Source organism: Rhinoderma darwinii, chromosome 1, assembly GCF_050947455.1.
Source record: "Rhinoderma darwinii isolate aRhiDar2 chromosome 1, aRhiDar2.hap1, whole genome shotgun sequence".
Taxonomy (NCBI): Eukaryota; Metazoa; Chordata; class Amphibia; order Anura; family Rhinodermatidae; genus Rhinoderma; species Rhinoderma darwinii.
This window is the reverse complement of record NC_134687.1, coordinates 413,532,489-413,557,934: the sequence shown is the minus strand read 5'-3', so window position 1 is coordinate 413,557,934 and position 25,446 is coordinate 413,532,489. Positions and strand designations below refer to the sequence as shown.

Below are 25,446 nucleotides of genomic sequence, written 5' to 3'. Positions count from 1 at the left end.
CCATACACACGACCGTAGGTTTGATAAGCAATTACAGATTCGTTTCTATTGCCCACGGACTCCTTCCGTATATATTTATGATAAGGTGTCCCGGCCGTAGAAAGCATCCGCAAAAAATTGGACATTTTGGACATATTTTTTTATTTTAGGGACCGTAAAAGCAGACGTCTAGCAGGAAATTTTCGGCCACTTCATGCTTCTCTCTGCTGACAAGCTTTATGGAGATGCTGATTTCATTTTCCAGCAGGACTTGGCATCTGCCCACACTGCCAATACCTGGTTTAATAACCACAGTATCACTGTGCTTGATTTGCCAGCAAACTCGCCGGACCTAAACCCCATAGAGAATCTATGGGGTATTGTCAAGAGGAAGATGGGACACCGGACCCAACAATGCAGACGAGCTGAAGGCCGCTATCAAAGCAACCTGGGCTTCCATAACACCTCAGCAGTGCCACAGGCTGATCGCCTCCATGCCACGCCACATTGATAACACCTCAGCAGTGCCACAGGCTGATCGCCTCCATGCCACGCCACATTGATAACACCTCAGCAGTGCCACAGGCTGATCGCCTCCATGCCACGCCACATTGATAACACCTCAGCAGTGCCACAGGCTGATCGCCTCCATGCCACGCCACATTGATAACACCTCAGCAGTGCCACAGGCTGATCGCCTCCATGCCACGCCACATTGATAACACCTCAGCAGTGCCACAGGCTGATCGCCTCCATGCCACGCCACATTGATAACACCTCAGCAGTGCCACAGGCTGATCGCCTCCATGCCACGCCACATTGATAACACCTCAGCAGTGCCACAGGCTGATCGCCTCCATGCCACGCCACATTGATAACACCTCAGCAGTGCCACAGGCTGATCGCCTCCATGCCACGCCACATTGATAACACCTCAGCAGTGCCACAGGCTGATCGCCTCCATGCCACGCCACATTGATAACACCTCAGCAGTGCCACAGGCTGATCGCCTCCATGCCACGCCGCATTGATGCAGTAATTCACGTAAAAGGAGCCCGACCAAGCATTGAGGGCATATACTGGACATACTTTTCAGTAGGACGACATTTCCGTATTCAAAATAATTTCTGAAATTGGGCTTATATAATATTCTAATTTTCTGAGACACTAAATTTTGGGTTTTCATTAACTGTTACCATAATCATCAACATTAAAAGAAAAAGATGCTGGAAATAGATCACTCTGTGTGTAATGAATCTATATAATATATGAGTTTCACTTTATGAATTGAATTACTGACATAAATTTACTTTTTGATCATTTGGAAAGTCTTCAGACCCTACAAACTTTTTCACATTTTGATATGTTGAGGGCTTGTGCTAAAATTAAAAAAAAAGGTTTTCCCCCATCATTCTGCACTTCATACCCCATAGGGTAAGTTCACACGGCAACGTTCACACGGCAGGAGAAAACAGCACCATAATTTCAGCCGTAATGGCATGTGCAGGCGTCTTTCGCTGCGTCCATTACGGAAAACGGCTCCATTTACGTCTGAAGAAGTGACAGGCACTTCTTTGACGCGGGCGTCTTTTTTACGCGCCGCCTTTTGACAGCAGCGCGTAAAAAAAATGACCGTCGGCACAGAACATCGTAAGACCCATTCAAATGAATGGGCAGATGTTTGCCGACGCTTTTGAGGACGTAAGTTATTGAATAGGAAAAGCGAACATATTGCATTGACATAATTATTCAGACCCTTTAGGAGCCTCACACACAAGCGTGTTTGGTCTGTAATATACGGTCCGTACGTTGGCCGCATTTCCCGGACCGAACACACTGCAGGGAACCGGGCTCCTAGCATCATAGTTATCTATGTAAGACCTTATATAGACAGGGGTGTGTCTTTAAAAATCATGTCCAATCAAATGAATTTACCACAGGTGAACTCCAATCAAGGTGTAGAAACGTTAAAAAAATTATCTAGAGAAATGGGAGGCCCCAGATGTAAATTTCAATTGTCATAGCAAAGGGTCTAAATACTTAGTCATGCGAAATTCGAGTTTTTCATAAAAAAATTATTTTTTTCTAAAATTCTGTTTTCACTTTGTCATTATGGAGGTATTGAGTACAGAATAGTGGGGATAAACTAGAATTTTATTTTAGCACAAGGCCTCAACATAACAAAAATGTAAAAAAAGTGAAAGGATCTAAAGACTTTCCGAATGCACTAAAACGCACGCACGCACGCACAAATTTCTCAATGAATTAGAATATCATCAAAAAGTGAATTTATTTCAGTAATTCAATGCAAAAAGTGAAACTCATATTATATAGATTCATTACACACAGAGTGATCTATTTCCAGCATTTTTTTCTTTTAATGGTAATGATTTATGGCTAACAGTTAAAGAAATCCAAAATTTTGTGTCTCAGAAAATTTGAATATTATATAAGCCCAATTTCAAAGATGATTTTTAATACAGAAATGGGGATCTATCAGTAGGATAGATCGGATAATAGCAAAACTCTCTAAATAGTACCACATTCTAATGTATTTTAAAATAGATGTGTCTGTCTCGCCTCACTTTCAAAGATTATATATAAAATAATAAGCTAAGCAGTGATGTGTCATGAAGTATACATTTATTCAAGATCATTCGTAAAGACCCTTTTGAGAAAAGTTCAGATTCCAAAAACGTATAGAAAGGTCCATTGGCTTCCTATTAAATTGGCCCTGGAGGGTGAGATAGGGAGATTGTGAGCTCCACGGAGCTGATGCGAGTAATGACAATCCTTGTACAATGTAGAAGAGCGTATACCTCCAGTACGGTGTGGAGGAGCGTATACCTCCAGTACAGCGTGGAGGAGCGTATACATCCAGTACCGTGCGGAGGAGCGAATACCTTCAGTACCGCGCGGAGGAGCGAATACCTCCAGTACCGCACAGAGGAGCGAATACCTCCAGTACCGCGCGGAGGAGCGAATACCTCCAGTACCGCGCGGAGGAGCGAATACCTCCAGTACCGCGCGGAGGAGCGAATACCTCCAGTACCGCGTGGAGGAGCGAATACCTCCAGTACCGCGTGGAGGAGCGAATACCTCCAGTACCGCGTGGAGGAGCGAATACCTCCAGTACCGCGTGGAGGAGCGAATACCTCCAGTACCGCGTGGAGGAGAGAATACCTGCAGTACCGCGTAGAGGTGTATATAATGTAGAGGAGCTTTATACCTCCAGTACAATGTAGAGGAGTCTATACCTCCAGTATAATGTAGAGGAGTATATACCTCCAGTACAATGTAGAGGAGTCTATACCTCCAGTACAATGTAGAGGAGTATACAATGTAGAGGAGTATATACCTCCAGTACAATGTAGAGGAGTCTAAACCTCCAGTACAATGTAGAGGAGTCTATACCTCCAGTACAATGTAGAGGAGTCTATACCTCCAGTACAATGTAGAGGAGTATACAATGTAGAGGAGTATATACCTCCAGTACAATGTAGAGGAGTCTATACCTCCAGTATAATGTAGAGGAGTATATACCTCCAGTACAATGTAGAGGAGTCTATACCTCCAGTACAATGTAGAGGAGTATATAATGTAGAGAAGTATATAATCTAGAGGAGTATATACCTCCAGTATAATGTAGATGAGTATATAATGTAGAGGAATATATACCTTCAGTATAATGTAGAGGAGTATATAATGTAGAGAAGTATATAATCTAGAGGAGTATATACCTCCAGTATAATGTAGATGAGTATATAATGTAGAGGAATATATACCTTCAGTATAATGTAGAGGAGTATATAATGTAGAGAAGTATATACCTCCAGTATAATGTAGAGGAGTGAGTATATAATGTAGAGGAGTATATAATGTAGAGGAGTATATAATGTAGAGGAGCGAATACCTCCAGTACCTCGCGGAGGAGCGAATACCTCCAGTACCACGTGGAGGAGCGAATACCTCCAGTACCACGTGGAGGAGCGAATACCTCCAGTACCACGTGGAGGAGCGAATACCTCCAGTACCACGTGGAGGAGCGAATACCTCCAGTACCACGTGGAGGAGCGAATACCTCCAGTACCGCGTGGAGGAGCGAATACCTCCAGTACCGCGTGGAGGTGTATATAATGTAGAGGAGCTTTATACCTCCAGTACAATGTAGAGGAGTCTATACCTCCAGTATAATGTAGAGGAGTCTATACCTCCAGTACAATGTAGAGGAGTATATACCTCCAGTACAATGTAGAGGAGTATATAATGTAGAGAAGTATATAATCTAGAGGAATATATACCTTCAGTATAATGTAGAGGAGTATATAATGTAGAGAAGTATATACCTCCAGTATAATGTAGAGGAGTATATAATGTAGAGGAGTATATACCTCTAGTATAATGTAGAGGAGTATATAATGTAGAGGAGTATATACCTCCAGTATAATGTGGAGGAGTACATAATGTAGAGGAGTATATACCTCCAGTATAATGTGGAGGAGTATATAATGTAGAGGAGTATATACCTCCAGTATAATGTAGAGGAGTATATAATGTAGAGGAGTATATACCTCCAGTATAATGTAGAGGAGTATATGCCTCCAGTATAATATAGAGGAGTATATAATGTAGAGGAGTATATACCTCCAGTATAATGTAGAGGAGTATATACCTCCAGTATAATGTAGAGGAGTATATACCTCCAGTATAATGTAGAGTATAATATAATGTAGAGGAGTATATACCTCCAGTATAATGTAGAGGTCTATAAACATTGAGTACAATGTAGAGGAGTATATACCTCGAGTATATAATGTAGAGGAGTATATACCTCGAGTATAATGTAGAGGAGTATATAATGTAGAGGAGTATATACCTCGAGTATAATGTAGAGGAGTATATAATGTAGAGGAGTATATACCTCCAGTATAATGTAGATGAGTATATAATGTAGAGGAGTATATACCTCCAGTATAATGTAGGAGTATATACCTCCAGTATAATGTAGAGAAGTATATAATGTAGAGAAGTATATAATGTAGAGGAGTATATACCTCCAGTATAATGTAGAGGAGTATATAATGTAGAGAAGTATATACCTCCAGTATAATGTAGAGAAGTATATATCTCCAGTATAATGTAGAGGAGTATATAATGTAGAGGAGTATATACCTCCAGTATAATGTAGATGAGTATATAATGTAGAGGAGTATATACCTCCAGTATACTGTAAAGGAGTATATAATGTAGAGGAGTATATGCCTCCAGTACAATGTAGAGGAGTATATAATATAGAGGAGTATATACCTCCAGTATAATGTAAAGGAGTATATAATATAGAGGAGTATATGCCTCCAGTACAATGTAGAGGAGTATATAATATAGAGGAGTATATACCTCCAGTATAATGTAGAGGAGTATATAATGTAGAAGAGTATATACCTCCAGTATAATGTAAAGGAGTATATACCTCCAGTATAATGTAGAGAAGTATATAATGTAGAGGAGTATATACCTCCAGTATAATGTAGAGGAGTATATAATGTAGAGAAGTATATACCTCCAGTATAATGTAGAGGAGTATATAATGTAGGGAAGTATATACCTCCAGTATAATGTAGAGGAGTATATACCTCCAGTATAATGTAGAGTATAATATAATGTAGAGGAGTATATACCTCCAGTATAATGTAGAGGAGTATATAATGTAGAGGAGTATATACCTCCAGCACAATGTAGAGGAGTATATAATGTAGAGGAGTATATACCTCCAGTATAATGTAGAGGTCTATATACATCCAGTACAATGTAGAGGAGTATATACCTCCAGTATAATGTAGAGGAGTATATAATGTAGGAGTATATACCTCCAGTATAATGTAGAGGAGTATATAATGTAGAGGAGTATATACCTCCAGTATAATGTGCAGGAGTATATAATGTAGAGGAGTATATACCTCCAGTATAATGTAGAGGAGTATATAATGTAGAGGAGTATATACCTCCAGTATAATGTAGAGGAGTATATAATGTAGAGGAGTATATACCTCCAGTATAATGTACAGGAGTATATAATGTAGTAGTATATACCTCCAGTATAATGCAGAAGAGTATATAATGTAGAGGAGTATATACCTCCAGTATAATGTAGGAGTATATAATGTAGAGGAGTATATACCTCCAGTATAAATGTAGAGGAGTATATAATGTAGAGGAGTATATACCTCCAGTATAATGTAGAGGAGTATATAATGTAGAGGAGTATATACCTCCAGTATAATGTACAGAAGTATATAATGTAAAGGAGTATATGCCTCCAGTATAATGTAGAGGAGTATATAATGTAGAGGAGTATATACCTCCAGTATAATGTAGAGGAGTATATACCTCCAGTATAATGTAGGAGTATATACCTCCAGTATAATGTAGAGGAGTATATAATGTAGAGGAGTATATAATGTAGAGGAGTATATACCTCCAGTATAATGTAGAGGAGTATATAATGTAGAGGAGTATATACCTCCAGTATAATGTAGAGGAGTATATAATGTAGAGGAGTATATACCTCCAGTATAATGTAGAGGAGTATATGCCTCCAGTATAATGTAGAGGAGTATATAATGTAGAGGAGTATATATCTCCAGTATAATGTAGAGGAGTATATACCTCTAGTATAATGTAGAGTATAATATAATGTAGAGGAGTATATACCTCGAGTACAATGTAGAGGAGTATATACCTCGAGTATATAATGTAGAGGAGTATATACCTCGAGTATAATGTAGAGGAGTATATACCTCCAGTATAATGTAGAGGAGTATATACCTCCAGTATAATGTAGATGAGTATATAATGTAGAGGAGTATATACCTCCAGTATAATGTAGGAGTATATACCTCCAGTATAATGTAGATGAGTATATAATGTAGAGGAGTATATGCCTCCAGTACAATGTAGAGGAGTATATAATGTAGAGGAGTATATACCTCCAGTACCGTGCGGAGGAGCGAATACCTCCAGTACCGCGCGGAGGAGCGAATACCTCCAGTACCGCGCGGAGGAGCGAATACCTCCAGTACCGCGCGGAGGAGCGAATACCTCCAGCATAATGTAGAGGAGTATATAATGTAGAGGAGTATATACCTCCAGTATAATGTAGAGGAGTATATAATGTAGAGGAGTATATATCTCCAGTATAATGTAGAGGAGTATATACCTCTAGTATAATGTAGAGTATAATATAATGTAGAGGAGTATATACCTCGAGTACAATGTAGAGGTCTATATACATTGAGTACAATGTAGAGGAGTATATACCTCGAGTATATAATGTAGAGGAGTATATACCTCGAGTATAAAGTAGAGGAGTATATAATGTAGAGGAGTATATACCTCCAGTATAATGTAGAGGAGTATATACCTCCAGTATAATGTGGATGAGTATATAATGTAGAGGAGTATATACCTCCAGTATACTGTAAAGGAGTATATAATGTAGAGGAGTATATACCTCCAGTATAATGTAAAGGAGTATATAATGTAGAGGAGTATATACCTCCAGTACCGTGCGGAGGAGCGAATACCTCCAGTACCGCACGGAGGAGCGAATACCTCCAGTACCTCGCGGAGGAGCGAATACCTCCAGTACCGCGTGGAGGAGCGAATACCTCCAGTACCGCGTGGAGGAGCGAATACCTCCAGTACCGTGTGGAGGAGCGAATACCTCCAGTACCGTGTGGAGGAGCGAATACCTCCAGTACCGTGTGGAGGAGCGAATACCTCCAGTACTGCGTGGAGGAGCGAATACCTGCAGTACAGCGTAGAGGTGTATATAATGTAGAGGAGCTTTATACCTCCAGTACAATGTAGAGGAGTTTATACCTCCAGTACAATGTAGAGGAGTCTATACCTCCAGTACAATGTAGAGGAGTCTATACCTCCAGTACAATGTAGAGGAGTATACAATGTAGAGGAGTATATACCTCCAGTACAATGTAGAGGAGTATATAATGTAGAGAAGTATATAATCTAGAGGAGTATATACCTCCAGTATAATGTAGATGAGTACATAATGTAGAGGAATATATACCTTCAGTATAATGTAGAGGAGTATATAATGTAGAGGAGTATATACCTCCAGTATAATGTGGAGGAGTATATAATGTAGAGGAGTATATACCTCCAGTATAATGTAGAGGAGTATATAATGTAGAGGAGTATATACCTCCAGTATAAACTAGAGGAGTATATGCCTCCAGTATAATGTAGAGGAGTATATAATGTAGAGGAGTATATACCTCCAGTATAATGTAGAGGAGTATATACCTCCAGTATAATGTAGAGTATAATATAATGTAGAGGAGTATATACCTCCAGTATAATGTAGAGGTCTATAAACATTGAGTACAATGTAGAGGAGTATATACCTCGAGTATATAATGTAGAGGAGTATATACCTCGAGTATAATGTAGAGGAGTATATAATGTAGAGGAGTATATACCTCAAGTATAATGTAGAGGAGTATATAATGTAGAGGAGTATATACCTCCAGTATAATGTAGATGAGTATATAATGTAGAGGAGTATATACCTCCAGTATAATGTAGGAGTATATACCTCCAGTATAATGTAGGAGTATATACCTCCAGTATAATGTAGGAGTATATAATGTAGAGGAGTATATACCTCCAGTATAATGTAGAGGAGTATATACCTCCAGTATACTGTAAAGGAGTATATAATGTAGAGGAGTATATACCTCGAGTTTAATGTAGAGGAGTATATAATATAGAAGAGTATATACCTCCAGTATAATGTAAAGGAGTATATACCTCCAGTATAATGTAGGAGTATATACATCCAGTATAATGTAGAGAAGTATATAATGTAGAGGAGTATATACCTCCAGTATAATGTAGAGGAGTATATAATGTAAAGAAGTATATACCTCCAGTATAATGTAAAGGAGTATATACCTCCAGTATAATGTAAAGGAGTATATACCTCCAGTATAATGTAGGAGTATATACATCCAGTATAATGTAGAGGAGTATATAATGTAGAGGAGTATATACCTCCAGTATACTGTAAAGGAGTATATAATGTAGAGGAGTATATGCCTCCAGTACAATGTAGAGGAGTATATAATATAGAGGAGTATATACCTCCAGTATAATGTAAAGGAGTATATAATGTAAAGGAGTATATACCTCCAGTATAATGTAGGAGTATATACCTCCAGTATAATGTAGAGGAGTATATAATGTAGAGGAGTATATACCTCCAGTATAATGTAAAGGAGTATATAATGTAGAGGAGTATATACCTCCAGTATAATGTGGAGGAGTATATAATGTAGAGGAGTATATACCTCGAGTTTAATGTAGAGGAGTATATAATATAGAAGAGTATATACCTCCAGTATAATGTAAAGGAGTATATACCTCCAGTATAATGTAGGAGTATATACCTCCAGTATAATGTAGAGAAGTATATAATGTAGAGGAGTATATACCTCCAGTATAATGTAGAGGAGTATATAATGTAGAGAAGAATATACCTCCAGTATAATGTAGAGGAGTATATAATGTAGGGAAGTATATACCTCCAGTATAATGTAGAGAAGTATATATCTCCAGTATAATGTAGAGGAGTATATAATGTAGAGGAGTATATACCTCCAGCACAATGTAGAGGAGTATATAATGTAGAGGAGTATATACCTCCAGCACAATGTAGAGGAGTATATACCTCCAGTATAATGTAGAGGTCTATATACATCCAGTACAATGTAGAGGAGTATATACCTCCAGTATAATGTAGAGGAGTATATAATGTAGGAGTATATACCTCCAGTATAATGTAGAGGAGTATATAATGTAGAGGAGTATATACCTCCAGTATAATGTGGAGGAGTATATAATGTAGAGGAGTATATACCTCCAGTATAATGTAGAGGAGTATATAATGTAGAGGAGTATATACCTCCAGTATAATGTACAGAAGTATATAATGTAGAGGAGTATATACCTCCAGTATAATGTACAGGAGTATATAATGTAGGAGTATATACCTCCAGTATAAATGTAGAGGAGTATATAATGTAGAGGAGTATATACCTCCAGTATAATGTACAGAAGTATATAATGTAGAGGAGTATATGCCTCCAGTATAATGTAGAGGAGTATATAATGTAGAGGAGTATATACCTCCAGTATAATGTAGAGGTCTATATACATCCAGTACAATGTAGAGGAGTATATACCTCCAGTATAATGTAGAGGAGTGTATAATGTAGAGGAGTATATAATGTAGGAGTATATACCTCCAATATAATATAGAGGAGTATATAATGTAGAGGAGTATATACCTCCAGTATAATGTAGAGGAGTATATACCTCCAGTATAATGTAGAGGAGTATATAATGTAGGAGTATATACCTCCAGTATAATGTAGGAGTATATAATGTAGAGGAGTATATACCTCCAGTATAATGTAGAAGAGTATATAATGTAGAGGAGTATATACCTCCAGTATAATGTGGAGGAGTATATACCTCCAGTATAATGTAGAGGAGTATATAATGTAGAGGAGTATATACCTCCAGTATAATGTACAGGAGTATATAATGTAGGAGTATATACCTCCAGTATAATGTAGAAGAGTATATAATGTAGAGGAGTATATACCTCCAGTATAATGTAGGAGTATATAATGTAGAGGAGTATATACCTCCAGTATAAATGTAGAGGAGTATATACCTCCAGTATAATGTAGAGGAGTATATACCTCCAGTATAATGTAGAGGAGTATATACCTCCAGTATAATGTAGGAGTATATAATGTAGAGAAGTACATACCTCCAGTATAATGGAGTATATAATGTAGGGGAGTATATACCTCCAGTATAATGTAGAGGAGTATATAATGCAGAGGAATATATACCTCCCGTATAATGTAGATGAGTATATAATGTAGAGGAGTATATAACATAGAGGAGTATATACCTCCAGTATAATGTAGAGGAGTATATAATGTAGGAGTATATACCTCCAGTATAATGTAGAGAAGTACATACCTCCAGTATAATGTAGGAGTATATAATGTAGAGGAGTATATACCTCCAGTATAATGTAGAGGAGTATATAATGCAGAGGAGTATATACCTCCAGTATAATGTAGAAGAGTATATAATGTAGAGTAGTATATACCTCCAGTATAATGTAGAGGAGTATATAATGTAGAGGAGTATATAATGTAGAGGAGCATATACCTCCAGTATAATGTAGGAGTATATAATGTAGAGGAGTATATACCTCCAGTATAATGTGGAGGAGTATATAATGTAGAGGAGTATATACCTCCAGTATAATGTAGAGGAGTATATAATGTAGGAGTATATACCTCCAGTATAATGTAGGAGTATATAATGTAGAGAAGTATATAACATAGAGGAGTATATACCTCCAGTATAATGTAGAGGAGTATATAATGTAGGAGTATATACCTCCAGTATAATGTAGAGGAGTATATAATGTAGAGAAGTACATACCTCCAGTATAATGTAGAGGAGTATATAATGTAGAGAAGTACATACCTCCAGTATAATGTAGGAGTATATACCTCCAGTATAATGTAGAGGAGTATATACCTCCAGTATAATGTAGGAGTATATAACATAGAGGAGTATATACCTCCAGTATAATGTAGGAGTATTTAACATAGAGGAGTATATACCTCCAGTATAATGTAGAGGAGTATATAATGTAGAGTAGTATATACCTCCAGTATAATGTAGGAGTATATAATGTAGAGGAGTATATAATGTAGAGGAGTATATACCTCCAGTATAATGTAGGAGTATATAATGTGGAGAAGTATATAACATAGAGGAGTATATACCTCCAGTATAATGTAGAGGAGTATATAATGTAGGAGTATATACCTCCAGTATAATGTAGAGGAGTATATAAAGTAGAGCAGTACATACCTCCAGTATAATGTAGGAGTATATAACATAGAGGAGTATATACCTCCAGTATAATGTAGAGGAGTATATAATGTAGAGGAGTATATACCTCCAGTATAATGTAGAGGAGTATATAATGTAGAGGAGTATATACCTCCAGTATAATGTAGAGGAGTATATAATGCAGAGGAGTATATACCTCCAGTATAATGTAGAGGAGTATATACCTCCAGTATAATGTAGAGGAGTATATAATATAGAGGAGTATATACCTCCATTATAATGTAGAGTAGTATATAATATAGAGGAGTATATACCTCCAGTATAATGTAGGAGTATATAACATAGAGAGTATATACCTCCAGTATAATGTAGGAGTATATAACATAGAGGAGTATATACCTCCAGTATAATGTAGAGGAGTATATAACGTAGAGGAGTATATACCTCCAGTATAATGTAGAGGAGTATATAACATAGAGGAGTATATACCTCCAGTATAATGTAGGAGTATATAACATAGAGGAGTATATACCTCCAGTATAATGTAGGAGTATATAAGATAGAGGAGTATATACCTCCAGTATAATGTAGGAGTATATAAGATAGAGGAGTATATACCTCCAGTATAATGTAGAGGAGTATATAACGTAGAGGAGTATATACCTCCAGTATAATGTAGGAGTATATAACATAGAGGAGTATATACCTCCAGTATAATGTAGGAGTATATAACATAGAGGAGTATATACCTCCAGTATAATGTAGGAGTATATAACATAGAGGAGTATATACCTCCAGTATAATGTAGGAGTATATAAGATAGAGGAGTATATACCTCCAGTATAATGTAGGAGTATATAAGATAGAGGAGTATATACCTCCAGTATAATGTAGAGGAGTATATAACGTAGAGGAGTATATACCTCCAGTATAATGTAGGAGTATATAACATAGAGGAGTATATACCTCCAGTATAATGTAGGAGTATATAACATAGAGGAGTATATACCTCCAGTATAATGTAGGAGTATATAATGTAGAGGAGTATATACCTCCAGTATAATGTAGGAGTATATAATGTAGAGGAGTATATACCTCCAGTATAATGTAGGAGTATATAATGTAGAGGAGTATATACCTCCAGTATAATGTAGAGGAGTATATAATGTAAAGGAGTATATACCTCCAGTATAATGTAGGAGTATATAATGTAGAGGAGTATATACCTCCAGTATAATGTAGAGGAGTATATAATGTAGAGTAGTATATACCTCCAGTATAATGTAGGAGTATATAATGTAGAGGAGTATATAATGTAGAGGAGTATATAATGTAGAGGAGTATATACCTCCAGTATAATGTAGGAGTATATAATGTAGAGAAGTATATAACATAGAGGAGTATATACCTCCAGTATAATGTAGAGGAGTATATAATGTAGAGGAGTGTATACCTCCAGTATAATGTAGATGAGTATATAATGTAGAGGAGTGTATACCTCCAGTATAATGTAGATGAGTATATAATGTAGAGGAGTATATAATGTAGAGGAGTATATACCTCCAGTATAATGTAGAGGAGTATATAATGTAAAGGAGTATATACCTCCAGTATAATGTAGGAGTATATAATGTAGAGGAGTATATACCTCCAGTATAATGTAGAGGAGTATATAATGTAGATGAGTATATAATGTAGAGGAGTATATACCTCCAGTATAATGTAGGAGTATATAATGTAGAGGAGTATATACCTCCAGTATAATGTAGGAGTATATAATGTAGAGGAGTATATACCTCCAGTATAATGTAGGAGTATATAATGTAGAGGAGTATATACCTCCAGTATAATGTAGAGGAGTATATAATGTAAAGGAGTATATACCTCCAGTATAATGTAGGAGTATATAATGTAGAGGAGTATATACCTCCAGTATAATGTAGAAGAGTATATAATGTAGAGGAGTATATAATGTAGGAGTATATACCTCCAGTATAATGTAGGAGTATATAAGGTAGAGGAGTATATGCCTCCAGTATAATGTAGAGGAGTATATACCTCCAGTATAATGTAGAGGAGTATATAATGTAGGAGTATATACCTCCAGTATAATGTAGAGGAGTATATAAAGTAGAGCAGTACATACCTCCAGTATAATGTAGGAGTATATAACATAGAGGAGTATATACCTCCAGTATAATGTAGAGGAGTATATAATGTAGAGGAGTATATACCTCCAGTATAATGTAGAGGAGTATATAATGTAGAGGAGTATATACCTCGAGTATAATGTAGAGGAGTATATACCTCCAGTATAATGTAGAGGAGTATATACCTCCAGTATAATGTAGAGGAGTATATAATGCAGAGGAGTATATACCTCCAGTATAATGTAGAGGAGTATATACCTCCAGTATAATGTAGAGGAGTATATAATGTAGGAGTATATACCTCCAGTATAATGTAGGAGTATATAAGGTAGAGGAGTATATGCCTCCAGTATAATGTAGAGGAGTATATACCTCCAGTATAATGTAGAGGAGTATATAATGTAGAGGAGTATATACCTCCAGTATAATGTAGAGGAGTATATAATGTAGAGGAGTATATACCTCCAGTATAATGTAGAGGAGTATATAATGTAGAGGAGTATATACCTCCAGTATAATGTAGAGGAGTATATAATGTAGAGGAGTATATACCTCCAGTATAATGTAGAGGAGTATATAATGTAGAGGAGTATATACCTCCAGTATAATGTAGAGGAGAGGAGTATATACCTCCAGTATAATGTAGAGGAGTATATAATGTAAAGGAGTATATACCTCCAGTATAATGTAGAGGAGTATATAATGTAGAGGAGTATATACCTCCAGTATAATGTAGGAGTATATAATGTAGAGGAGTATATACCTCCAGTATAATGTAGGAGTATATAATGTAGAGGAGTATATACCTCCAGTATAATGTAGAGGAGTATATAATGTAGAGGAGTATATACCTCCAGTATACTGTAAAGGAGTATATAATGTAGAGGAGTATATACCTCCAGTATAATGTAGAGGAGTATATAATGTAGAGGAGTATATACCTCCAGTATAATGTAGAGGAGTATATAACATAGAGGAGTATATACCTCCAGTATAATGTAGGAGTATATAATGTAGAGTATATACCTCCAGTATAATGTAGGAGTATATAACATAGAGGAGTATATACCTCCAGTATAATGTAGGAGTATATAACATAGAGGAGTATCTGCCTCCAGCTGACCACTGTATGCTCAATAGGTATCTGATAAAGTCAGAATTACGCTACAATTTTTTATCACCAATAAGTGGAGGCTTTTACATATGATTTTCTCTGACACTGCAGCATTTCTACATGAATCAATAAGGGAAGAAGAATGAAACTATCGGAACGATGTTGTATTGATGAGATGAGGCGTTTGCCTCCCCACACGATACTTGTAGAACAGAACGTTCCGAACATAAACAGTAACCAAACACGGTGTTCCCATAGTACCAGCGATGCCTCCCACCAATCCCGACCACCTACTCTAACTGTGGTTCTGTGCCTACGTGCCCTGGAGCGCCCCACAGCAGCACATCCACTAAATACAGGTCTATATACACGTGTGTGCCACACAAGCTGATACGTGCAGCTCCAACCTACATTTAGCGCTGCGTTATAATAGCTATCCGTACACGGGCTATATTTGTACGTAAAATGTGTGTGGGTCCAACCCCCTCCCCCTCTTCTCACCTGTGACCCCACTTTGTGACGTCAACGCCCCGTCTCACCTGTGACGTCACACTGTCCGGGTCTCGGCCGCTGTTGACCCTTTATGAGCTGGTCCCGGCTGTGCCGAGCATGGACGCGCCGTGCGGTGCAACTCAGCCTCGTACAGCTACGCCCTACGTCACGGCGGGCTAGGACAATGGTAGAAGGTTCTATGCCATAAGACCCGCCCTCTAACCTTTTTCGATTGGTCAAAGAACATATCAATCAGACAAGTTTGGTGACGTCGTGCATTCAGTATAGGTTGTGCTTATCAGGAAGTACCTACGGAAGAGGGCAGAGGGTCCTTCAATTCGGCTGTCTCTATAATGCCTGACTAAATATCTATGTACCGCCAAGATTAGATGAATGAATGCTTAGTAAAAAGAAAACTGGTCTTTCTCATTTGACATCAGCGTGTTAAAAGAAGGAAAATATGTCCTGTTATTCTAATTGTATTTATAATTTTATTTTTATTTTTTTAATTGACATAATAGCTAGATTGATAACAAACCCTATGGGTTGACAGCCTATGAATGTATTGCTCACCGACAGAAAACAGATATTGTTGGTAAGTTTATTATAAAATTGCAGAAAAATCTTTTAAATGTGCTGTATAAAAAAGAAATTAAAACAAATACACAGACAACATTCCGTTCACACCAAAGCAAGCAGCTGTTATACCTGCAGTGGGATGTTAGGCTATGTTCACACGGAGTTTTTTGGGGTGAGGAATTTGAGGCAGATATTCCTCTCCCTGCACGCCGATTTTCGCGGCAATTATCGCGCCGTTTTTCGCCCGCGGCCATTGAGCGCCGCGGGCATAAAACAGCGAGAAATACGCTTTCTCCTGCCTCCCATTGAAGTCAATGGGAGGTCAGAGGCGGAAGCGCCCAAAGATAGGGCATGTCGCTTCTTTTTCCCGCGAGGCAGTTTTACTGCTCGCGGGAAAAAGACGCCGACGCCTCCCATTGAAATCAATGGGAGGCGTTCTCGGGCCGTTTCTGCCGAGTTTTGCGACGCGGTTTCCGCGTCAAAAAACTCGGCAAAATACCCCGTGTGAACATAGCCTAGTGTTATATATATATTAGGGCTGGGCGATTAATCGGAAAACACCGAAACCGATATTCAGCACAGGTAACCGAGGTCATCTTGTGCATTTTGTTTTTTTCCCCGTTATTAACTGTATCTGCGTCGCACCTGTCAGTGCTGAGCTGTAAGCGGCTCAGCACGCATGTATTCAGAGTCCGCTGCACTTCTGCCATATACCGGCATTTCAGGCCGCTTATTAGTCCTCAGTGCCCACCCCATTTACTTCTCGTTTAGCCTCAATGCCATGGTGAGCGGCAGTAGCGTAGCTAGCTGGGGGGGGGGGCAGTGGGCCCGGGCCCACTGACATGGTGGGGCCTACCGCCATGACTGCCGCTGCCCCCCATGCCCACGCCACAAAGGGCGGCAAGCTGCTGCCACCCCCTCCCGTCTATAGGACGCAGTTACAATTACATGCATAAGCGTAGAATGGCCGGGCACGTTCCGTGCCTTACCATTCAACGCCTAACAATGACGCTGATTGGCGGGTCAAGTCATTAACTAGCGCTTCCGTTTTTCACTGAAACCAGCCGCCGCCACCCCCTCCTGCACTAATTGTACCTGTCTTACAATGACGCTAATTGGCAGGGAAGAATGACTTGCCCGGTCAATCAGCGCCTTTCAACGATGCTAGCACCGCGATGACGTCATCGTACCGCTTCCGTTGTTGAAAGGCGCTGATTGGCGGGGCCAGTTATTCTGCCCTGCCAATCAGCGCCTTTCAACGATGCTAGCGGCGCGATGACGTCATGGCACCGCTTCTGTTTTTGAAAGGCGCTGATTGACGGGGCAAGTCATTCTGCCCTGCCAATCAGCGCCCTTCAACGACGCAAGCGTAGCTTAGCCCCAGCAGACCTTCTCAGAAGAGAGCAGGCCTTCATTGACACAGGACGGCGCAGGGACGGGATCAAGGTGAGTATGTAAAGTTGTTTTTTTTCACCTAAAAGTGTGAGTGGCATTATGTACGGGCAGAGCTATATGTGGGGCACAATCTACAGGGGAGGCTATATGTGGGACACTATCTACAGGGGGGCTATATGTGGGGCACTATCTACAGGGGGGCTATATGTAGGGCACTATCTACAGGGGGGCTATATGTAGAGTGCTATCTACAGGGGGCTATATGTAGGGCACTATCTACAGGGAACACTGTGTGTGTGTGTGGGACACAGTGTATGGTGCTATTATAATCAGGAACACAGTGTATAGTGCTATTATAATCTGGGACACAGTGTATGGTGCTATTATAATCAGGGACACAGTGTATGGTGCTATTATAATCAGGGACACCGTGTATGGTGCTATTATAATCAGGGACAGTGTATGGCGCTATTATAATTAGAGGTGCAGTGTATGGCGCTATTTTATTTAGCCGCGTAGTGTGGCACCATTAGAATTTGATCTTCGTTTATAGGTGCAGAAATGTTTGAAAAGTGAGAAGCTGAAGACATCTGAGCGGCAAACTCTGTAGAAATGGGCTGTGGCCTGGAGAAGTCATCATAGAGGTCTGGACCGGATGGAGAAGAAAATAGAAAAAGAACAACTAGAATCTGAGACGTCACTGGTGAGTCACTTAATGTAAATGTTTATTCTGCCTCTAATCAGTACTGTAGTCACTGTATCATCTGCAGCGAGATGATGGGTGGTATGATTTTTTTTTGTGAAACAGCCACTCCCAGTATATCCTTCCTATTGTTCGGGTCATGCTTGGGGCAGTAGTTTTACGCCGTACACACCTATACGGCAGGGGTAGCCTAGCTGGTATATACAGGGATGATGAGGTTTATATACAGGAATGATGGTTGTTATATACAGGGATAAAGAGTAGTCCAGCCATCATCCTTGCATTAACCCCTATTATCCCTGTGTATACCAGCGATCATCCCTGTATATAACCCCCATAATCCCTGTATATACGAGCCATCATCCCTGTTTATAACCCCCATCTTACCTGTATATACTAACCAGGCTGGTGTATACAGAGATGATTGGGGTTATATACAGGGATGATGGCTGGTATTTTCAGGGATGATGGGGGTTATATGCAGGAAAGATGGGGGTTATATACAGAGATGATGGGGGTTATATACAGGGATGATGGCTGGTATATAATTAGAATGCACCTCTTCAGTTGTAAACATGCGTTAGGAGGGGGGGGCACTGGGTTGGGGCCCACTCAGATATGTTTTTCCCCCCTGTGCTAAACCCCTAGCTATGCCTCTGGCGAGCGGACAGTGCCACACCCTAATCGTTTATACACGGATGATGGAGGTTATATAGAGGGATGATGGCGGGCTGGTATATACAGGGATGATAGGGGTCCCTGTATATTATCCCTATCATTCCTGTTTATAACGCCCATCATCCCTGTTTATATACAGGGATGATGGGAGTTATATACAGGAATGATGGGGCTAGACGCGCTGGGAGTGACTCAATAAGGTGCTGGTAGGTTGTCTTAGGTATCTGAAGCCATGCTGACTGCAGTGCATCCAACATTTGCTGGAGGGTACAGGGGAGAACAAGACGATCGAGGTGGTCCCACAGATGCTGAATTGGGTTCAATCTGGCATATAAGGGGCCAGGGAAGAACTTGGAAGTCTTGGTCGTGCTCTTCCAATCGCTGTCTGACATTTCTAGCCGTGTGACATGTCGCATTGTCTTGCTGGAAGATTCCATCTGCCCCAGGGAAGACAAACATCATGTTTGGGTGGACGTGATCTGCAACGATGGATTCATACCAAAATTGGTTCAGAGTTCATTCCACATGAATGCGTGGGCCCAGAGATTGCCATGAAAAAATTCCCCAGAACATAAAGCTGCCGCCACCAGCTTATGCTCTTCCAGCAATGATTGCAGGGTGTTTGTTCTCTGATGTCTCTCGCCTGACATGCCAATGTCCATCCGTTTGATTAAGCAGAAAACGTGACTCATCGGAGAAGGCAACCCTATGCCAATCACTGGTGGTCCAATTCTGATACTGCCATGCAAATCAAAGCCTTTTTTTCTGATGCACCTTTGTTAGCATAGGAGCAGTGACCATCTGTCTGCTTCAGATCCCCATACGCAGTAGGTTTCGCTGAACTATTGTTTTAGACATGTCTGGTTGCCCCCTGGTTGATTTTCATGGTGAGCTGCTCAACTTTAGCGTCATTCGGCCCTTGCGCAGCTTCGTAGCCGACGTTCACCTATCACATCAATGGCACGTGGTGCTCAGCAGTTTTCATGTCGGTTATTCCAAGGCCGGACTGGCCTATCTACAGGAGGGCTATATGTGGGGCAGAGTCTACAGGGGAGGCTATATGTGGGACACTACCAACAGGGGAGGCTATGTGTGGGGCAGAGTCTACAGGGAAGGCTATATATGGGACACTAAGGGAGGCTATATGTGGGGCACTATAGGAGCATTAAGGGGGGGCTATATATGAATAAGAAAGTTTTTATTGGGGCACTATATACAGGGGGGGCTACATGTCGGGCACTATCTTCAGGGGAGGCTATATGTGGGACACTATATACATTGGAGGCTAAATATGGGACACTATCTACAGGCGGGGCTATATGTGGGGCACTATATAAAGGGGGTGCTATATGTGGGGCACCATCTACAGGGGGGCTATATGTGGGACACTATCCACAGGGGGCTCCATGGGGGGCACTATCTACGGGGAACACTGTGTGTGTGTGTGTGTGTGTGTGTGTGTGTGGGACACAGTGTATGGTGCTATTATAATCAGGGACACAGTGTATGATGCTATTATAATCGAGGACACAGTGTATGGTGCTATTATAATGAGAGGTGCAGTGTATGGCGCTATTATATTTAGAGGTGTGTGTCACATTTACAGTGTGTCACCATGAGAATTTTATCTTCATTTATAGGTGCAGAAATGTTTGAATAGTGAGAAGCTGAAGACATCTGAGCGGCAAACTGCAGAAATGGGCCGTGGCCTGGAGAAGTCATCATAGAGGTCTGGACCGGATGGAGAAGAAAATAGAAAAAGAACAACTAGAATCGGAGACGTCACTGGTGAGTCACTTAATGTAAATGTTTATTCTGCCTCTAATCAGCACTGTAGTTACTGTATGATCTGCAGCGAGATAATGGGTGGTATGATTTTTTTTTGTGAAACAGCAACTCCCAGCATATCCTTACCAAGGTTCGGTCCATGCTGGGAGCTGTAGTTTTACGCCATACAAACCTAAACAGCAGAGGTTGCACTAAATTGAGCTGTATTTGTGCTGGTGCTGTATTTATGTACTGAGCTTGGTTCTGGAGCTGTATATATGTACTGAGCTTTGTTCTGGTGCTGTATTTATGTACTGAGTTTTGTTCTGGTGCTGTATTTATGTACTGAGCTTGGTTCTGGGTCTGTATATATGTACTTAGCTTGGTTCTGGTGCTGTATTTATGTACTGATCTTTGTTCTGGGTCTTTATTTATGTACTGACTGTCACATTGGGTACATGGACCCACTGGTCTGTACCGCCTTGACGGTATGGCAGCTGGCCAACAGGGTGCAGGTCACAGTCTATAGTTCGTATAGTGTACCTGTGGCATCTCAGACAGTAGCAAGACAGGCTCGGCTGGGACTAGGCAGCAGGCAGACGTCAGGCATGGTGTAGCAGGACAGGCGTGGTATACAGCACAGCACAACTACAGCTCAGCATGGCACTTGATCAGGATAGCATGGGATACAGGAACGGGCAACACTGGGAAGTGGAAAACACTAGGAGAGCATTTGCTTAGACAAACTTTGGGTATGATAATAACACTCAGGCATTGCAGGGCCCTTCTTATAGTCCAGGGTGCTCTTGGGCTCCGGGAGAAGCAGAGGTGAGCGCTGGCGTCTCCTGAGGAGGAGATGGGAACCAGCGCTCACAGTTCCTTGGCTGCAGGCGTCAGGAGGTGGGTGAGCGTGACGGCCGGCGGCCATGGGCATGACACTGAGCTTGGTTCTGGTGTTGTATATATGCACTGAGCTTTGTTCTGGTGTTGTATATATATGTTGAGCTTGGTTCTGGAGCTGTATATATGTACTGAGCTTGGTTCTGGTGTTGTAGATATGTACTGATCTTGGTTCTGATGCTGTATATACTAGTCTGTCTCAATGAATTAGAATATCATCAAAAAGTTAATTTATTTTAGTAATTCAATTCAAAAAGTGAAACTCATATATTATATAGATTCATTACACACAGAGTGATCTATTTCCAGCATTTTTTTCTTTTAACATTGATTATTATGGTTAACAGTTAATGAAAATCCAAATTTTAGCGCCTCAGAAAATTAGAATATTATATAAGCCTAATTTCAAAAATGATTTTTAATACTGAGATGTAGGCCTACTGAAAAGTATGTACAGTATATGCACTCAATACTTGGTCGGGCTCCTTTTGCATGAATTACTAACTATATCAATGCGGCGTGGCATGGAGGCGATCAGCCTGTGGCACTGCTGAGATGTTATGGAAGCCCAGGTTGCTTTGATAGCGGCCTTCAGCTCGCCTGCATTGTTGGGTCTGGTGTCTCTCATCTTTCTCTTGACAATACCCCATAGATTCTCTATGGAGTTTAAGTCAGGCGAGTTTGCTGGGCAATCAAGCACTGTGATACTGTAGTTATTAAATCAGGTATTGGTACTTTTGGCAGTGTGGGCAGGTGCCAAGTCCTGCTGGAAAATGAAATCAGCATCTCCATAAAGCTTGTTCTGGTGCTGTATATATGTACTGGACTTGGTTCTGATGTTGTATTTATGTACTAAACTTGGTTCTGGTTACTGTATTTATGTGATGAGTTTTGTTCTGGAGCTGTATTTATGTACTGAACTTGGTACTGGGGCTGTATTTATGTACTGAGCTTGGGTCTGGTGCTGTATTTATGTATTGAGCTTGGTTCTGGTGCTGTATTTATGTACGGAGCTTGGTTGTGTTGTTGTATTTATGAACAGCTTTGTTCTGGTGCTGTATATATGTATTGAGCTTGGTTCTGGTGCTGTAATTATATAGAATATATTTATAATAACAAAATTGCAGTGCAGATGGAATTGTTTTCAATTAATTGTATATTTAATGGGAACCTGTCTGGTAGTTTTAACCCCTTGAACCGCCACCATGCAGTAATACATGACCTGACAATATTTCCAAACATTCACCTGCATGTTGTTTTCAGATGCAGAAAAATCTATAAAATCAACTTTTAAACCGACGCACGCTATATGCTAATTACTCATTAACCCGTTAGTGACCGGCCCATAGTGTTTCTACGTCGGTCACTAACGGGCCTTATTCCGATGCCATAGACTTTTTACGTCGCTGCATCAGAATAAGTAAACAGAGCAGGAAGCTGTCAAATCTCCCTGCTCTCAGCTGCCAGAGGTAGCTGAGGGCTGGGGGCGTCCCTGCTAGGCCGGGTGAGATCGATATAAGTATCGATCTTACCCGTTTAACACCTCAGATTCGGTGCTCAATAGCATGCACCGCATCTGAGTGGTTTTGGAGAGAGGGCGGGAGCTCCCTCTCATCCCACTGACACCCGGCGATAAGATCGCCGAGTGTCTGTGTCTCTGATGGCCACCGGGGGCATAATATAGGGCCCCCAGGTCTGCCTGCAGCGAATGCCTGCTAGGTCATGCCAGAGACATGACCCAGCAGATGCCTGTCCGTTTTAAACGGACAGGCAGTAATACACTGCAATACAAAAGTATTGCAGTGTATTATAATAGCGATCGGAGAATCTCATATTAAAGTCCTCTAGTGGGACTAGTAAAAAAGTAAAAAAAAAGTTTAATAAAGTTAATTTTAAAAAAAAGTGAAAAAAAAAAAGAAAAACACACTTTTCCCCTTACAAACTGCTTTACTATTAAAAAACCAAAATAAAGTAAAAAAAGTCACGCATATTTGGTATCGCCGCGTCCGTAACGACCCCGACTATAAATCTATTACATTATTGAACGCCGTAAAAAATTAAATAAAAAACTATGGAAAAATTGCTGTTTTCTGTGAATCCTGACTTTAAAAAAATGTGATAAAAAGTGATCAAAAAGTCGCATCTACTCCAAACTGGTACCAACAAAAACTACAAGTCTTCCCGCGAAAAAAAAAAGCCCTCATACAACTGCATCAGCGGAACAATAAAAAAGTTATGGCTCTTCAAATATGGAGACACAAAAACAAATAATTTTGAAAAAAAAAGCGTTTTTACTGTGTAAAAGTAATAAAGCATACAAAAACTATACAAATTTGGTATAGTTTTAAATCGTAAAAACCCGCTGAATAAAGTTATTGTGTTATTTATGCCACACGGTAAACGGCGTAGATTTAGGATGCAAAAAAGAGTGGCGAAATTTGAGTTTTTTTCTATCCCCCCCCCCCCCCCAAAAAAAAAGTTAATAAAAGTTAATCAATAAATATTATGTACCTCAAAATGGTGCTATTAAAAAATACAACTTGTCCCGCAAAAAACAAGACCTTATACAGCTATGTCGACGCAAAAAAAACCAAAAACGTTATAGCTCCTGGAATGCGACGATGGAAAAACGTAAAAAATGGCTTGGTCATTAAGGTTTAAAATAGGCCGGTCATTAAGGGGTTAAAGGGTCATGAGGCGCTGCCGCTTCCTGAGGAGTCAGAATCCTGCCTCCAAACCCACCTTTCCATGCTTGATTGACATCCCTCTAGCTGTTAGGGTATGTTCACACGAGGGCGTCCGTTACGGCTGAAATTACGGGGATGTTTCAGCCTGAAAACATCCCCGTAATTTCAGCCGTACCGGCATGTGCAGGCGCTTGAACGCCGCGTCCATTACGCCCGTAATTAGCGCTGCTATTCATTGGAGTCAATGAATAACGGCTCCAATTACGGCCAAAGAAGTGACAGGTCACTTCTTTGACGCGGGCATCTATTTACGCGCCGTCTTTTGACAGCGGCGCGTAAATTACGCCTCGTGTGAACAGACAAACGTCTGCCCATTGCTTTCAATGGGCAGATGTTTGTCAGCGCTATTGAGGCGCTATTTTCGGACGTAATTCGGGGCAAAAACGCCCGAATTACGTCCGTAAATAGGCCGTGTGAACATACCCTAATACATCACTGCCAGTCTCCTCCAACTTTCTCGGATGCACCATTGCTTTGTACTACTTGGGCACGCACTGTGCAGCGAGGTGTACTCTGCCCGGCTGCACCACACATGCCAGTACAAGGCAACGGTGCATCCGCAACAGTTGGAGTAGGCTGCTAGTCATGTAGAACAGCCAGGGGGATGTCAATCAAATTCTGGGGGGGGCACCATTTAAATTTTCACCTCAAGCAGCAGAAAAGCTTGAATCGGTCCTGCGGACAGTGGTGAACACAAGCACCAATATTACAGTAACTGCTGCCTCCTGGTGTTTAAAACCACATCTTTCTGAGATTTATTGCTGTGTACTCTGCAATGATGGGAAGGAGCACTGCAGAAGTGAAATATAGGGCTTGTTGGCCGAGCCACAGCAAATCATCTCTAGACTTGTTTTCTGCACTGATGCCTCGCTCATTAGCGCACATATCTGGCGCCGCAGAGGAAAAGGAGAATCAGTACCTGCCCAGTCTGCATGTACAAATCAAACCTAACGCTGGTTGGCTGAGCAT

The 25,446-nt window shown here is 40.3% G+C and overlaps 1 protein-coding gene across 4 annotated transcripts in view; it reads right to left on the bottom strand.

Moving 5' to 3' along the window:
- Positions 1-15,887, bottom strand: part of CHD8 (chromodomain helicase DNA binding protein 8) — a 122,906-nt gene extending 107,019 nt beyond the window's left edge. For 2 of the 4 annotated variants that reach the window (XM_075828958.1, XM_075828961.1), the window contains exon 1: positions 15,756-15,886. The gene's annotated coding sequence lies outside the window, so the exon portion shown is untranslated. Of the gene's footprint in view, positions 1-15,717 lie in introns of all 4 variants that reach the window. The other 2 variants (XM_075828962.1, XM_075828959.1) reach the window with 2 other exon arrangements.
- Positions 15,888-25,446: the final 9,559 nt, after the last annotated feature.